Genomic DNA, 14,998 nt, shown 5'->3' on the forward strand with positions numbered 1-14,998 from the left:
ATTACTTGACTGGTAGAAGAAATACTATAGTTATGATTTGTTTTCATGATAGCAAGTCATTTAATGAGGTTTTATGAACTCCTTGGGAAAGGTCAGAGAAATGTTTCCAGATGTTGACCTCTAGTAGGTGGGATAATTGGTTTAAGAACAACCCTGGAAGAGGAACAATTAATCATGAATCAGAGTCAACCATGAGGGGAAAAGCTCTACTCTTAATCATGTCCTATTCAACATATTTACCAAGGCTTTAAATGAAAATAAGTTAGATAAGTTAATCAACAATTTTCAAAATGCAAAAGTGAAAGAGCTAATCTCTCCCGACTCTCCAGACAAGGCTAACTGCAGCTCATCATTGCACTTATCACATTCTCTTTACCTGGTCAGTCTGAGGCCTCCTCTAGGCAGATTCCAGGTGTCACTTGTTTTAGAATCCTCTACACTGGTGCTTGGCACACAGCAGATATTCAACAAATACTTGTCGACAAACTGAATCGCATGACAGGATCACAATTCCAAGAGTCCAGGAGACAGTAGGAAAGGACCTAAAGTAACAAGGTACTATTTAAAAGATACAAAACAAACTCCTGTTTGGGATTTTTTCAAAAATTAAAATTAATTGCAGAAAAAGAGAGGAGAAATAGTTGACAGTGGTTCACCTAAAAAAGCTCTCTGGGAGCAACTGTGAAAAAAGAATTAATTCTTCAGCTTATTTACAAAACTCTGGATCTCCACCTAAGTCGGAGGTGGTGCCAGAAATAGAGCAAGGTGCAATGTGCAAATTAAGAGAGGTCATTGCCCCATTTTATTTTGCATGCGTGTGTATCTGGTTCTGGGGGCCACATTTTAAATAGGACAAAGAGGTACTTGTTCAGAAGGGTGGCAAGGGGGCTTGAAGCCATGGCAAATAAATAGTTAAAGGTTCTGAGGGGATTTTCAGCCTGCAGAAAAACAAAAGAGGGTTAGAGATGGAACATGATAACTGTCTGCAAAAAAACCCAATAGCGGCTTCCCTGGTGGCGCAGTGGTTGAGAGTCCGGCTGCCGATTCAGCGGACATGGGCTCGTGCCCCAGTCCGGGAGGATCCCACATGCCACGGAGCGGCTGGGCCCGTGAGCCATGGCCGCTGAGCCTACGCGTCTGGAGCCTGTGCTCTGCAATGGGAGAGGCCACGGCAGTGAGAGGCCCGCGTACCGCAAAAACAAAACAAAACAAACAAACAAAACAAACCAATAGTACTTATATTGGAAAGAATAAAGCCTTACTCTTCTCCAAACTACAGAACTGAAACCAAGAGAAATGGCAAAATAACATATTTCAGCCCAGAAATTCCTCTAACACCTAGAATCATCCTAAAATAAACGAAATGAGGTATTGGGGGGAGGTCATGCCAGTTGGCACTGGCAGAGGTTGAAGACAGCCTGCCTGAGAGGTTTGAAGGTACTTTTGTATTGGGAGAAAGCAGGCTAGATGACTTGGTTGTGTGATCCAAACAAGCTCCACCTCATTGTCCTTTGCATCTCTCTTTTAGAATTTCTTGTAGTGATTCGTGTATATACCAGGCTTATTCTCACCCAATTAGCGACAACACTAGGATGCTGTTTCTCCGCTCCAGCCACCTCTGGGGAGTAAGAATGAATAAGTTAACACTGAGAAACGGAGTGGCTTTTCAGCTTTCTGAAGAGCTGAAAAGGTGGCCTCTGATTATGCTTTTAGCTTTCTCCCCTCCCTGTTTTTTGATCTCCCAGGACATGTTTATGAATATCACAAGACCCTGCAATTTCCTCAAATGTTCTCTCTTGAAACCTCACAACTCTTAGTGGTCCAGGTCCTGCGACTCTCTCTCCCCGGACTGTGTCTACTCTATGGTAGGGACGGCACAGCCTTCTGGCTCTCTAGCCATCCAGTTGGCCCATCTATGGTTTCTGGAGGCATCACCGGAAGCTCTTATGGGAGATGGGTTGGCGAAGCCGGAAGTTGCGCCCTCACTACTCGCCGTTTCAAAATGCTGCTGAGGCCTTAGGGCCTGTGACTGACGCCCCCTCCCCCCCGGGCTCTGCGGGGGAGCGACTCATGGAGCGGCCGTAAGGTGTGGCTTTTGGGTTTAGTCGGCGGGGTGCCGGGAGGCTGGGGGTGGGAAGTGGAGAGTGGGGAGCGGGCGCGGCGCGGCCAGTTCTGCAGGCCCCGGAGCCGGGGTAGCCGGCGGGAGGAGCTAGAGGCGTGGGTGGCGGCGTGGGGACGGTCGCACAGGGCGGAAGAAGGACTGGTGGAGGAAGGGTTATAAGATGAGAATAAGCAAAGGACAGAAATGGAGGTGGAGTGACGTGATGCAGGTCGGCCAACAGGTTACAAACCAAATCGAAATAGATTGACGATGCTTAACTGGACGCAAAATAGGATGACACTTTGGAGGAAAGGTGGGAAAGAGGGAGGCGGAAAGAGGGACATTGAGGTGTCTTCAAGATTTTAAGGTAGTAATTTTCAGGGCTGCGGACCATCTGTCTCAGAGGCACTTGAGTGCTTGTTTGAAGAACGCTCATTTGGGGGCCACACCCAGACTTCCCCTAACAGAATACCAGGAGCTGGGGCTCGAGAATATGTATTTTAATCAGCACATTTCCCAGTTGATTCTTGTACACCCTCAAGTTTGAAAACCACTGTTTTAAAGCGACACCCGGAGAAAATGCGGCTTCTGTTTTCCTTCATCCGGGAAGATCTATTAGTTATGAAGCTGCTCCATGCTTTGGGATGTTGGCACGGGGAACAAGTATCAAAGATAACTTGGTACCTTTTGGTATTAAATTTTACTACATCTCAGTTTGGGTTTAGTCCCCTCCCTCCTCATACATTCCTGCTATGAAAAGTTAATTTAGTTTAGAAGTATTTATTTCGGAATATTTTGTTTCACAGTACGGTCAGGATCACAATATTTTAAAGTTTTTTTTAAAAACTAAAATACTACTTGCTTGTTGTTAAAAAGGAAAAAAAAGCACACAATACAGAAGTGTGTAAAGTTAATTGTCCATTAACTTGTCCCTAACCTGTCCTCTCCTCAAGCTAGCTACCCTTAACTACTTGGTATTATGTCCTTCCTGACTTTTTCCACACATATTCGCATTTTTAAACAACAGTGGGGTCATTTTGTGTCTACTGTTCTGTACCTCAAGTTTTTCAGATAACATCAGGGACAGCTTTCCATAAAGTCTAAATACAATATTTTCTTTTAAGGGCTTGCGTAGTATTGAATTATAGGGTTGTACAAGAATTTCTTTAACCAGCTCCCCATTGATGGATTTTTAGGTTGTTTCCTGGCATATTGTTTGTTTTGCAAACTGCTGGAGCATACTCTTGCTACACACTTGACCTTTTTAGATGTGTAACAGACCTGGTAAGAACTAAAACAACATCTGAATGGTAGTTTCTTTTTTAAAAGAAAACAGTTGGTTTTATTACTTTTACATATTTAGTTGAAAGACAGTCAGACTGGTGTTTAGTAGAGGTCCTTAGGGCTTTAAAGAATTGATAAGAATGATTAGTTCTGCTGACTTCTGACAAGAAGCTTTTATTTTAATGTCTTTAAGTCACAGTTATCTTCAAAGGTAGAGATTTGAAGATGAGGTATAGGAGTCTTTTGGACTAAGTGTAGGGTAAAAACCACTCTTTTGTTATCATTGAGAGATGTATAAGACTGTTCCTGCTCTCTATGATTTCAATCCAGTAGGGGGACACACATAAAAACATAATGTTGTGAGTGTTTTAATAGAGGTGCTCTGGTGTCATCAGCTTCCTTTGGGGAGTCAGAAAAGCCTTGACCAAGGAGGTAACTGGAATAGTATTTCCAAGATTACTAGTTTTTTCAAGATAGAATAGATAAACACATGGAATTGTTGTCATTTCTTACACATTTGTTGTGTACCATTCAATAAGGTAATTAAAACCTACTGTTTTAATTGAATATTGTTTTTCTATTTTCCCACCTTTTTAATGAAATATTTTAAAGTTTCACAGATGTGTCATTTTATTTACCTTTAAATATGTCAGGATGTAGCTCTTATCAGGTTAGGATTTTTAAAAAATTTACCACAGTGCCTTTCTACTACCATTTACAGCTTCTTAATAGTATCTGATACCTAGTACATAATTCAAAATTTCCTGATTGTTTAGGAAAAAATGACATTTTACAGATGGCTTGTTTGAATTAGGACTTGAACAGGGTCCACACATTATATTAGGGTAGTGTTTTTTAAGTCTCTATAACAGTCTGTCCACTTCAACAATAATGCTGCACCCAAGACCCTGTAGAATTTCCTACATTCTGGTTTTGGCTAATTGCCTGCTTTTAGTATTGTTTAGTTATTCCTCCATCCTCCATTTTTTCCCCCTACAAACACATATTAGTTAGATCTAGAAGCTTGATTAGATTTGGATTGGGGGTGGGGGGCCAAGAATACTTCATAGGAGGTACTGGGTGCTTCCTGTTGCTTCACACAGGAAGTACACGATGTGTGAATGCTGCTCTTTCTAGAGATAAATTTGGTCAGTGGGTCAAATGCTGTAAGCCTGCTCAATGTGTTTTTAAGTCCCCCCTTCCCCCAACCTTTCACTTATATGGTTTTAACACCTATTAATGATTGTTGAGGAGATGACATTTAACTGGAGACTGGAAGGTTTAGGATGAGTCAGTCTTGTACAGAGAACTGTGTTCAAAATGAAGGAACAATGTGTGCAAAGGCCCGGTTTGAGAAACTAAAAGATCAGTGTGGATGAGGTTCAGGGAGCGTGGGGAAGAGCAGTGTAAGTTGGAAAGACTGGCAAGGTGCTGAGGGCCTAGGCTCTTTATGTTTTGAACAATAGCAAGCAGTGGAGCAGGGCCTGGCAGGGTAGGATTGTTTATTTTATTTTGGTTTTTTAATCCTTCTGGCTGTAGTGTGGAGTTTGGATTGAAGTGGGGTTAGAGAGACAGTTAAGAGTCTATTGCAGTGACACAGGCAAGAAATAACATTTTTTGATTTGGGGAATTGGTGGTGAAGATGAAGAGAGGGCATGGTTTTGAAAGATTTAGGAGTTAAAATCCATAAAGTTTGATTATGTGATAATGGGTGAAGAGGGAGAGATCAAGATGACTCTAACTTTCTGGTTTGAGAAACTGAATGTAAAAGGATAAGTTTTAGTCTTGGGCAAGTTATCTGACTTTTTTTTTTTTTTTTGCGGTACCGGGGCCTCTCACTGTTGTGGCCTCTCCCGTTGCGGAGCACAGGCTCCCGACGCACAGGCTCAGCGGCCATGGCTCACGGGCCCAGCTGCTCCGCGGCATGTGGGATCTTCCCGGACTGGGGCACGAACCCTTGTCCCCTGTATTGGCAGGCGGACTCTCTACCACTGCGCCACCAGGGAAGCCCTATTTGACTTCTTTAAGCCTCAGTTTTCTGTATTAAGGAGAGGCTAACAGTACCTAACCCTGTTGCACTCAAAACAGATTCTAGGTGGAAAAGGGACAAGATCTTGATTTGGGTTCAGAGCCCATCAACTGACTTCATTTCTCACATACATCCGAGAACAATTCCTTTCCTCATGATATTTTTCTCTCCTATTCTTTCCAGTGTTCTCCCATTTTAAAGTCCTCCCACTGCTATTGCCATTCCCTCTCATTCCTCCTCTGCCTTGCAGTCAAAAGTAATTTGTCTTTCTCTGAACTTCTATGGCCCTTATATCAGTATCTTTTTAATGGCACAACACTTTCTACCAGATGTTAAACCCTTATTGAAGTTTAAATTCTTCAGAGCTGCCAAGCGGTCAAGTCTTGTTCCTACTAAGATGCTGAACTGGCATGACTGCTGACTCCTTTCTCTCAAATCATCCCTAGAGGGACTATAAAAGGAAAATACTGTGAGAAACAAATGGGTGATGTGGACTTTTTTGAACTGCTTTGTGGGGTGGAGGTGGGGGTTGGGGGAGGGGGGGTCTTTGGCCTAGGACAGGAGTCAGCCAGGCTATAGCTGTAGGAGAGTACAGCTGTTGTGGAAGAAGGGAACTATTGGAATACTGCTCTAGTTGCTCTCCTGCCTCATTACTTTGGAATTACCTTTTTCTACACTTGCTGTGACTCAGCCCTAGTCCAGCTCTCCTTAAGAGTAAATCAGGGCATTGCAGAAGCATATACTTGTGAGGAGGAGTTGAGAAAAAAAACAAGTGATGACTGACTTTAGGCAGTCACTTCTCTGTCTGTTACCTTAATTCTTAGGTCTCCCCAAATCCCTATCATAATGGTGTATCTCCCTGGGGAACAAAAGGTGAATCCTTGGTCTGAGCTGTGATTGTATGGGATGGATAGTGATTGTGGTTATCTGGTGCTTGGGATTTTCTTCTTTAGTGTTCATTTCCTACCTTACTCCAGCTTACTGTGGCTGATTTTGGCTGGAATTTGGTCTTCTCCCTTATGCTTTGCCAATCAGAATAGCTGCTGTCCTCTAGGGAAAAATAGCAGTGTTGAAGAGCACAGGTATTTCAATAGGAGAACAATATATAGGCTTCATTGGAACATAAATAATAGAACAGATGGATCAAGAGTTTAAAGTTAGGGCTTCCCTGGTGGCTTAGTGGTTAAGAATCTGCCTGCCAATGCAGGGGACACAGGTTTGAGCCCTGGTCTGGGAAGATCCCACATGCCGCGGAGCAACTAAGCCCATGCTCCATGACTACTGAGCCTGTGTGCCACAACTACTGAGCCTGTGTGCTACAACTACTGAAGCCCATGCACCTAGAGCCCGTGCTTCGCAACAAGAGAAGCCACTGCAATGAGTAGCCCTCTCTCGCTGCAACTAGAGAAAGCCTGTACACAGCAATGAAGACCCAGTGCGGCCAAAAATAAAGTAAATAAATAAAATAAATTTTTAAAAAAAGTTTAAAGTTAGACTGAGAATCATTCTAGAAGAAGTAGGGATGATATTAACAACTTGAAACAAGAATAAGCAGAGGCTGATAGAACCAAGCAGAAATAGTAGCCTTGAAAAATATAGTGGTTGAAATAAAGAACATCACATCAGATGGATGTAACAGAATGGATACAGTTGAGTGAATTAGAATTCTAGATTGAGGAGATCTCCCAGAACAAAGGAGAAAAGGACAAAGAAAAAATATATAAATGAAAAGTTAAAAGATAAAGAGAATAGATATAGAGGTACTCACATCTGAATAATGGGAATCTTAGAGAAATAAAAATGGAAAGGAGGAAGTATTGAAGAAATAATGGAAAAATTGTTCTCTTTTAGAATTAAAAAGGAAAAAGAAAGTCCCCAGATGGAAGGGTTTCTTAGAGTGCTAAAAATAAGAGGTCAGGAAAAACTCACTTCTAGACATATTATAGTGAAATTTAAGTGTATCACAGCAAAAGAAAATTGTAGTAGCCTCAGAGAGAAAGAACAGATCATACACAAAGGAGCAAAAATTGAATTGACATCAGAGTTTTGAACAACATCGCTAAATGCAAGAAGACAAGAGTGTTTTTAGGGTTTTGTAGGGAAACTTAGAGTTTTATACCTAACCACATTTATTTAAATAGGAGGGGATGATACAGATATTTTCAGGCATATGATGTATTGGAAGCCTTGCCACCTAAAGGCCCACATTGAAGCCAGTTCTAGATGAAGTACTGAGAGATTCAAATCCAGGAAATGTTACAAGAGATATATGAAATAAAAGTAATCAGATACCTTGTTATCATTTATTGTAAAGGCTAAGGTCAAAGGGGAAAAAAAGAAAAGGAAAATTCAAGGGAGAGAAAAAGATATCTACTCCAGAATTTAAAGTCCAAATGATATCGTGCTGAAGTTCATATCTTATTAGCAGGGAGACAGAGATACAATTTTAAGAAAGGCAAAAGGAAGAGTAGGACAAATCAGAATGCTAAATTCAGATGGTAGAGACAGGGACTTCCCTGGTGGTCCAGCGGTTAAGACTCAGAGCTCCCAGTGCAGGGGCCAGGGTTCGATCCCACATGCCACAACTGAAAGATCCCAAGTTCCACAACTAAGACCCGGCGCAGCCAAATAAATAAATAAATATTAAAAAAAAAAAAAGTGGGGGAGGCTTCCCTGGTGGCACAGTGGTTAAGACTCCGTGCTCCCAATGCAGGGGGCCCAGGTTCCATCCCTGGTCAGGGAACTAGATCCCACATGCATGCCGCAACTAAGAGTTTGCATGCTGCAACAAAGGAGCCTATGTGCTGCAACTATGGAGCTGGTGAGCCACAACTAAGGAGCCCGCTATTTGGTGCAACCAAATAGTAAGTATTTGGTGCAACCAAATAGTAAGTAAATTGCACCAAATTTGGTGCAACCAAATAGTAAGTAAATATTTAAAAAAAAAAAAAAGAAAGAAACTCTTTGGAAATTCCAAAACTTGTTCTTAAAAAAAAAAGAAAAGAAAAAAGATGAAAGAGACAGATTTATAGATATCAATTACATTAAGTGGACTAAATTCACCAAAGATAAAAATTGACAAATTGGATTAAAAAACTCAAAATCCAGATATATGCTTTTTACAAGGGCATGCCAAAAGTTTAAGGGCATGCAAAAATTGAAATTAAAAGATTGGGGAAATCCATACCTGGAAGTACTAACTAAAAGAAAGTTGGCATGACCATACTAATACTAGATAAAATATACTTTAAGACAGAATGTCTTAATTGGGATGGAAAGAAACACTACATAATTATAATCATTATATATTAATCACTCACCAAGAAGGTATAGCAGTTTAAAGCATGAATGCCTCTGATTAAAAATCCTTACAACAGATGAAGTGAAATTGGTAGAACTATACTGGGATCAATGGAGAAATCCACCATCATGGTGGGAGATTTTATTACATCTCTTAATTAATTGTATGTCAAGCTGACAGATTGGCAGAAATAGAAGAGTGTAAAAAACCAACAAGCTTAACCTAATGAACATAGAGTTTTGCAGGCATTTAGTATGGAATTGATCATCAACTAGACCATGGTGAAAGCTGTAACAATTTCAAAGATCAAGTTTTATGCAGAGGGTGATCTCTCCCACTGTGTTGCTAAATTAGTGGTTAATCACAAAAACATACATTTGAGAAATACAGTATACATAGGCATAGCTATATAATTCATGGATTAAATAAATTATGGGAATTTAAAAATACCTACAGCTGAATGAGAATGAAGACTTTATATATCAAAACCTATGAGCTGAATAAAAAAGTAGTGCTGGGGTAGGAGGGGGAAGGAATTTTTAGCCTTAAATATTCAATTATAAGAGGAGTAAACTAAGTGATTTATAATAATCAGGAAATGAACAGAATAAATTTTTTAAAGTAGAAGAAGTAATATGTTAAACAATATCACGAATGGAAAGAAGGATGCAACTGTACACTAAATAAAGATGAAAAGAATACTATCAACTATATGCCAGCAATTTTGAAGACTTAGACAAAATGGAAGAAGAAAAAACCTTGAATAATCTAATATTTATTAAGCTAAAGCAGCAATTAATCTTCCCACAGGACTTCCCTGGTGGTGCAGTGGTTAAGAATCTGCCTGCCAATGCAGGGGACACGGGTTTGAGCCCTGCTCCAGTAAGATCCCACATGCTACGGGGCAACTAAGCACTTGTGCCACAACTACTGAGCCTGCGCTCTAGAGCCCATGAGCCACAACTGCTGAGCCTGTGTGCCACAAGTACTGAAGCCTGCGCACCTAGAGCCTGTGCTCTGCACCAAAGAGAAGCCACCACAATGAGAAGCCTGTGCACCACAACGAAGAGTAGCCCTTGCTCGCTGCAGCTAGAGAAAGACCGCGCACAGCAGCGAAGACCTAACACAGCCATAAATACATACATACATACATAAATCTTTCCACAAAGAAAGCACTGGGTTTTATAAGTTTTATAGATGAGGTCAGAAATCTTTCAAAGACTAGAACATCTCAATTTTGTTATAGAATTTTTTTTCAGGCAATAGACAAATAGGGACTATTTGCCAGCTAACCCTGACATCCAAATGAGACAAAAACTTGACAGTGGAAAATAACAGACTTATTTCATTCACTAGTAGAGACTTTACAACCTAAACAAAATATTAGCAAATCAAAACCAACAGTTTGCAAAAAAGGATAATATCCAAAACCAAGTTGGATTTATCTCAGGTGTGCAAGGATATCTATATTAGAAAATCCATAAATGAAATTCAAAATTTACCACACTAATAGATTAAAAAACCAAAAAAACATGGTTTTAATAGGTGCAGAAAAAGCATTTTCTAAATCACTCTTCCATGATATAATCCTTTTTTTAAAAAATTTTATTTTGTTGTAGTTGATTTACAATGTTGTGTTAGTTTCAGGTGTACAACACAGTGATTCAGTTATATATATATTCTTTTTCAGATTCTTTTCCCTTACTGGTTATTACAAAATACTGAGTATAGTTCCCTGTGCTATACAGTGGGGCCTTGTTATCTATTTTGTATGTAGTAGTGTGTATGTCCATGATATATTCTTCTTTTTTTTAAGTTTTTTTTAACCACATTTAAAAAATTTATTTATTTATTTGGTTGCACTGGGTCTTAGTTGTGGCAGGTGGGCTCCTTAGTTGTGTCAATCGAACACTTAGTTGCAGCATGTATATGGGATCTGGTTCCCTGACCAGGGATCAAACCCTGACCTCCCTGCATTGGGAACTCGGGATCTTATCCACTGTGCCACTAGGGAGTTCCCCATGATATATTCTTAATGAGGAGCAAAAGGAACCCTTCCAAGATGATAAAGAATAGCCATAAGAAAAAAATAGAGAAAACATGTTATGTAGGGAAACATTAGAAGCACTCCCTTTAAAATCAGAGACAAAAATGCCTGATACCGTGTGTACTCAACATTGTATTGACAGTCCTAAGCAGTAATGTAAGATGAGCAGAAGAAATTAGAGGCACAAGAATTGGAAAGGAAGGAATAAAATTTTATCTGCAGGTGATGTGGTTATTTACCTAGAAAACAGAAGGATCCACAGACAAGTTATTTAAAATAATTATGTAAGTTTAGCAGGTGACTGGATATAAGATTATTGAAAGTCACTTGTATTTCTGTACGTATGCAAAAACCACTAAAAAGCAATGAAAGAGAAGGCATCACAGTAGTATCAATATCAACTTTAGAAATCAGTCTAACACAAATGTGCTAGCCCTCTAAAGAGAAAATTGTACAACTTTTCTAAGAGATATTAAATAAGATCTTAGTAGAGGAATATGTCATATTAATGAATTGAAAAACAGTTTGATCTATATATTAAATGTAATTTCATTCATAATCCCAACAGGGATTTTCATGGAACTTGATGATGCTAAATTTTATATAGAAGAGTTAAGGACCCAAGAATAGCTGGTCACTTCTAAAAAGGAATGGGAGGGGAAGACTTGCCCTGTGGGATGGCAAGACTCCTGATAAGATATAAGAATTAAGATAGTGTCAGGGGCTTCCCTGGTGGAGCAGTGGTTAAGAATCTGCCTGCCAATGCAGGGGACACAGGTTCAAGCCCTGGTCCGGGAAGATCCCACATGCTGCCGAGCAACTAAGCCTGTGAGTCACAACTACTGAGCCTGCGCTTTAGAGCCGGCGAGCCACCACTACTGAAGCCCACGCACCTAAAGCCTGTGCTCTGCAACAAGAGAAGCCACGGCAATGAGAAGCCCGCGCACCGCAACAAAGAGTAGCCCCCGCTTGCTGCAACTAGAGAAAAGCCCGCGTGCAGCAACGAAGACCCAATGCAGCCAAAAAAACTTTAAAAAATAAATTAAAAAAGAAAAAGTGTCAAATTGTATAGACAGGAAGATCAGACCAGTGGACTAGAATAGAAAACTCATAAACACTCATGCATGTTGATACACAACAAAGGTGGCTGTCAGTCAAGAAGGTCATGTTCAATAAATTGAGCTGGGAAAAAAATGGCCATCCATATAGAAAAAGAATAAAACTGACCTCTAAAAACAAAAAAGTCAACTCTAGATGGATTAAGGGTTTAAATGTCATAAGCAAAAATTTAAAAGTTTTAGTAGACATCCCCCTCCCACACACACACAAATCTTAGTAGAAAATCTAGGTGAAAATGAGACCTTGGAGAGTAAAAGATTGTTTAACCCAGGCAGAGATCATTGACTAAAAAATAGAAGATTGATAAATATAAATTTGACTTCATTAAAATTAAGTTTTTGCTCAAAAAGATTTTTCCACCTTCTAGAAAATGGAAAGGACATTAAAAATTGAGAGAAGATATTTGCAGGACATCCAATTGACAAAGGGTTAATATTAAAAATATATAAAGAACTATTACAAATCAGTAAGTATAACAAAATCAATTAGAAAAGTGTGTAAAAGACAACACATTTCACAGAAGAGGAAACACATATGGCTGATAAGCATGTAAAGAGATAGCATCATTAGTGATCAGGGAACTGTAGACCAAGCCCATACCTATTTGATTGGGAAAAATTAAAAAGTCTTAACGACATCAGATGTTGGAAAGGAGGTAGATTCACAGGGTATCTTATACATTGCTGATAGGATTATAAATTGGTACAAACACTTTGAGGACAGTTTGGTGTCAGATCCTAAAGTTGAATATTCATATATGCTATAACCCAGCAATCTGTCTTGTAGATATGCCTACGACATACTTTTGGGCACATGTAGAAGAACGTTAATAGCACTATTCATGATAGTGAAAGCCTAGAAACAACTCAAATGTCCATCACACACTGGAAATATACAGCAAAGTAAATAAAGAATAAAATATGCTATGACATGGATGAACATTGAAAACATTATGCTAAATGAAATAAGCCAGACACAAGGACAAATATTGTATGATTTCATTTATATGAGGTACCTAGAATGGGCATATTCATAGAGACAGAAAGTAGGGTAGTGGTTACCAGGGTCTCTGGGGAGAGGGGATAGTGAGGAGTTACTGTTTTATGAGTACAGAGTTTCAGTTTGTGGTGATGAAAAAGTTCTGGAGGTGGATAGTGGTGATGGTGTACAACATTGTGAATGTACTTCATGTCACTGAATTGTAAATTTAAAAATGGTAATGGGGTAGGGAAGGGAAGGACTGGGAGTTTGGGATTAGCAGATGCAAATTATTATATATAGGATGGATAAACAGCAAGGTTCTACTGTATAGCACAGGGAACTCTACTGTATCCTGTGATAAACTATAATGGAAAAGAATATGGAAAAGAATTTATATATGTATAACCGAGTCACTTTGCTGTACAGCAGAAATTAAACACAACATTGTAAATCAACTATTCTTCAATAAAACTTTTAAGAATGGTAAATTTTATGTTATATGAAGGAACTCAAGTGACACGGAAGTAGGAATTTATTTTAGTGAAACAAAAATTCCTAAAATTACATACAACATACTTCCTTTTTTGTGAGTTAAAAGCAGCTAAACTGAAAATATGTACTTTTTAGGATTCCATTTTGATGCAGTAAAGTGCATAAAAAGGAAGGGAAGAAAATCAAAACAATCCAGGATGATTGTTGGGAGGAGGCAGGGGAATGGGAGGGGGAATCTTATGGGTAAATATAGACTGTTGCCAGAGTCCTAGTTTGTGGATGTTTATTGCATTATTAAGAAAACTCAAGTAAACGTGGGCCATGTGTGGATGAACAATGAGAGTATGTATTGAAGGAAAGAATTGTGATTAATTCTGTGTACTTGAAGTCTAATGGGAAAAAAATATTGCTAAGTGGGGACTTCAGAGCTGTTCTGAGTTTAAAATCTTGACTTCAGCAGTTTCCGAATTGTGTGATCTTGGGCAAATAATCTCCCTGTGCTTCTCTTGCTTCATTTATAAAGTGAGGATAATAATAGTGCCTACATCATAGGATTATTTAAGTATTAAACGGATTAATATATGTGCTGGTACAGATTAAGCTCTATATAAGTCTTTGCCATTTATTTCTTATGATGCTATGTGCTGAGTTCTGTGGGATGAACATCCCATTCTATGCGTTGGTTCTGGTGGTCTCACTTGTAGTCTGTCATGCAGCTGGAGTTAGGTGTCACCTGAGGCTGGAATGTCCCAAGATGTGTGATACTTTGGAGGGTATGTTTGGAAAGCTGAGCTCAGCTGGATGACTGAGCCTCTCCACGTGGCCTTTTTATGTGGTCACCAGTAGAGTAGCCAGTTGGGAGACGTGGTTTATTGGGGGCCATTTTTGGAAACTGGCCAAACTATTATTAATATTTGTATCCATCATGTTGTTCTACTATGTACATAATTGACAGTTTAGGCACTGGGGATATATTAATGAACAAATAAATAGAAATCCCTTCCCACTTACAGCTTATGTTTTACATGATAAAAATTAAAATGTATATACTGTGTTGGTTGGTAACAAGGACAGTGAAGAAAAGAAGAATAAAGCAGGGAAGGAGATGGGGAATACTGGGGGTTGGGAGTTGCAGTTTTTAAAATGTGTGGTCACATTTAAAATGTGTGGCTTCATTGATAAAATGACATTTTGAGCAAAGACAAAAGGAGGAGGTTAGGAGCCAGAGGGGCAAGGGTGGAAGCAAGAAAACCTTTAGGAGCTAAGGCAGTTCAGAGATGGGCAGTTTGGTTAGTATAGTAATAACGGAGGTAGTGAGAAATGGTTTGATTTTGGATATCTATTGAAGATAGAGCTTCAGAATTTATTCATAGACTGGGTGTGAAGTGTGAGGAAAAAAAGGAATTGAGGATAACTTCACGGTCATTGACCTGAGCAACTGGAAGGATGGAGCTGCCATTTACTGAGATGGGAGAGACTATAGCACGAGCAGGTTTAGGGAGATGAGGTGTTTTTTGTTTTTGTTTAATTTTTGAATTTTATTTATGTTTTTATACAGCAGGTTCTTATTAGTCATCAGTTTTATACACATCAGTGTATACATGTCAATCCCAATCGCCCAATTCATCACATCACCCCCCCACC

At 39.4% G+C, this 14,998-nt stretch overlaps 1 protein-coding gene across 2 annotated transcripts in view; it reads left to right on the forward strand.

The window, feature by feature from the left end:
* The first annotated feature begins 1,967 nt into the window (after window positions 1-1,967).
* Window positions 1,968-14,998, forward strand: part of MDM4 (MDM4 regulator of p53) — a 35,964-nt gene continuing 22,933 nt past the window's right edge. Inside the window, exon 1 of one of the 2 annotated variants that reach the window (XM_007470661.1) lies at window positions 1,968-2,086. The gene's annotated coding sequence lies outside the window, so the exon portion shown is untranslated. The remainder of the gene's footprint in view (window positions 2,087-14,998) is intronic. The other variant, XM_007470662.1, reaches the window with a different exon arrangement.

Source organism: Lipotes vexillifer, unplaced genomic scaffold (genome assembly GCF_000442215.2).
Source record: "Lipotes vexillifer unplaced genomic scaffold, Lipotes_vexillifer_v1.1 scaffold1122, whole genome shotgun sequence".
Taxonomy (NCBI): domain Eukaryota; kingdom Metazoa; phylum Chordata; class Mammalia; order Artiodactyla; family Lipotidae; genus Lipotes; species Lipotes vexillifer.